Source organism: Malania oleifera, chromosome 10 (genome assembly GCF_029873635.1).
Source record: "Malania oleifera isolate guangnan ecotype guangnan chromosome 10, ASM2987363v1, whole genome shotgun sequence".
In the NCBI taxonomy this organism is placed as follows: Eukaryota; Viridiplantae; Streptophyta; class Magnoliopsida; order Santalales; family Ximeniaceae; genus Malania; species Malania oleifera.
Window position 1 is genome coordinate 69406509 of NC_080426.1, and position 3309 is coordinate 69409817.

Below are 3309 nucleotides of genomic sequence, written 5' to 3' on the forward strand. Positions count from 1 at the left end.
CAAAGTAAATGTCTGTAAGTATGATGGGTTTGCCAGACATCATTCGTACACCAGGGGCGCCAACACTTCAATAAACCACATCGACTATCCATCCTCACGTTGCCTCATATGATGATCATGAACACATATCTACGATACCGTGCAAGTGCAAGCCTAAACTAAGCCAACTAGGTTCTAATAACATATAGCATATTTCAAATTGTGATACATTGCTATTCATAATAATAATTGTCAGTTCAATATCATCATATCATATTTCATATATATATAACGTGAAAATCATCAGCCCGTATGCCGGTATTTCATATTTTATCAATCACGGCCTGTACGCCGTATCACATATCAATAGGAGGCTCGACCTCTACACCGGCATATCATATAAATGGCTCGACCTGTACGCCAGCATAACATGTAACAAGCACGACACGTACGCCGGTATATCATGTAAATATATCCTCGGCCCGTATGCTAGTATACTATATAAAGCTTTCAGCCAGTACGCCGGTATATCATATTAAAACTCTAGGCCTGTACGCCGGTTTTCCATATTAAAGCTCTATATCATTTAGCATTTTCCATGAAAACAGTAACGCATTATAAATTCTACTCATGCCACACATAATGGGTATTACGTATAATCAGAACATATCTTCATTTACAGTAGTAAATGATATTCCCCAAAACATACTAGCTTAGTTTATCCCCTTACCTGCTTCCTAAAAACTCCCAAAGATAAACAGTCCTACTTCCGTTGGGTTCCTCGTTCAACACCCTGAAAATGATATTCCCCAAAACTAAACTTCAATATTTCTTTGTATATAACACTTCCTGTAACTATGGTAAAGCCAAATTCCAAATAAAAAGTCCTACCTTGAATCTGGGATGAATTTCAAGCTCCTCCCATCGATGATCCACTCCAGCAGATATGCAGAGAACTTCCCCAAGAGTGTCCTAGGGGCCTTGGATCATCGATCCGGCGAGGCACAGACCCAGAAATTAAACGAGAATGGGTGGGAACCAAAAAGGGAGAGATAGAAGGGTTTGGTGTGTCAAATTTCAGCCTAAAAACAAAGTTTGGCATATTTATACACTGGCCTTCGTCGACGAGCCACATCACCTCGTCGACGAGGTCTAGAAGGCAATTCGTCGATGAACTCTTCCCTCGTCGATGAAATTTAGCATTGCAAAAACTTCCTTTCGATATCTTCTCGTCGACAAGACACACCTCTGTCGACGAGCCCCTCATGTTCTCTCGTCGACAAATCCCCTGTGTTCGTCGACGAGACCTTGTTTCATTTTCCTTCTTTCTTTATTATTTAAATATTATAATTCCTCTGGGTCACTACATAAAAAGCCCTAAATAAAATACGCTGCTCAAAAATGATTTTGAAATTAAAGCATGAAAGAGAATTGGAGAGATTTGTATAAAAGATTTTGGCCCAAAAGAATGATTTTAACAATTAAAAACATTTTGGGGGAACTTTGATTAACAATGGATTAGAGAGAAAATTTCGGCTAATCAAAGTTTCTAATCTAAGCAAATGAAGGGGTATTTATAGTTTTTTTTGAAAAATATGATTGTTAGGGACATATTGTGGATTTTTAAAATGTTTAACAAAATTTTAACAACAATTAACACAACTAATTTTTGGCAAAACAAGAGATTCGGTCTCCCGAACAGACACAAAGCCTAAATTGGGTTTGGATGCCTGTGGGTGAGTCCATTTGGCTGAGGCCAAGGCGATTTCCTAACCTTTGTAGGTTCAGGCACCCGGTTCTTTGTTCAATTTTCTGGTCTTCACTATTCGGTCGCCCAAGGTGATTTTGAACTATAAGTTCGGGCGGCTGGTGTAACGACGTGCTTATTTTTCCATATATTATTTTTTTCACCTAATAAAATTTATAATAATTCTAATAACCTACTAAACTGGCAAAGTCATGATCAACTTGGACCTATGTGTACTAGAGATATGCCTGTCATACGTTTCTGATACCTAAGCAGCCGAAAACATAAAATTACATACATACCACAAAACACCAAACATAGTACGAGAGTTTTGCTGAGTCTATCATATACATACAATAATCCACAAAAGACCAAAAAGTATCCTATGATCTCAATCCAAAAACCCATCTGACCCTAACTCAACTACTTACCCTTCTGACTGGGTAGCTCGGTCAACTTCTATTGTTGTGGGGCTCTATCCGCCTTCCTACCTAGATTTCATGAAATGTTTGTGATGTTGGGGTGAGATACCTCTTAGTAAAGGAGATAAACTAACATTAGTGTGTGGCAACATGAGTATCATTGTGATAAATACATGAACTGTACTTAATTGCATAAAATGTAAAACTGCTTTGTATATTTTCTGAATAAAACATGATTGGGCATACCATAATATAACATACTAAATTTATATACATGTATCATCTTATATAACAGTACAATACTGAAATAATACCCAAGATACATAGCCAGTTGATGTCATGTCTTACCACTATATGACAGGGTTGTGCGGCCCAAATGTGGGACCTGGTAATGGCTGGGCGACCACGCTAAGTCAACATAAGTTTGTGTGTACAATGAGCTTGCCCCACCTAGTCTAGACTGCCAATGGGACACCTGCACTACCATAAAGCCACATCGACCACAATCTCCCACACTCTATCTGTGATATGTTGTAGCACAAGATAATCTTGAACATATAGCTACGTAACCATCACCTCCAGATGGGATAGTCAATACTAGTGTAGTGATGAACCTTTGTTTCAATTCCTGGAAGCTTTGTTGACAACTGTTATCCCATTCAAACCTACAATTTTTTTCTGGTTAGTCATGTCAGAGGCTCTGATAATGCTGAGAATCCTTTTACAAACCGACAGTAATATCCCGCCAGTCCAAAGAAACTCCTAATTTCTTGAACATTCCTCAGCCTGGCCTAATTCACCACCGCCTCTATCTTGCTGGGATCTACTGAAATTCCGTCCCCTAATATAACATGCCCCAGAAAAGAAACATTCTCTAACCAAAATTCACATTTACTAAACTTGGCATACAATTTCTTTTCCATGAGGATCTAAAGTACTAGCCTTAGGTGCATTTCATGCTCCTCAAAACTCCCTAAATAAACCAGTATGTCATCAATGAAAACCATAACAAACTGGTCTAACTACTGGTGGAAAATTCTATTCATCAATCCATGAATATAGTAGGAGCATTCGTCAGACCAAAGGGCATAACTAGAAATTCATTATGCACATACTTGGTCCTAAAAGCTGTCTTTGAAATGTCTTCAGTTTTAACTTTCA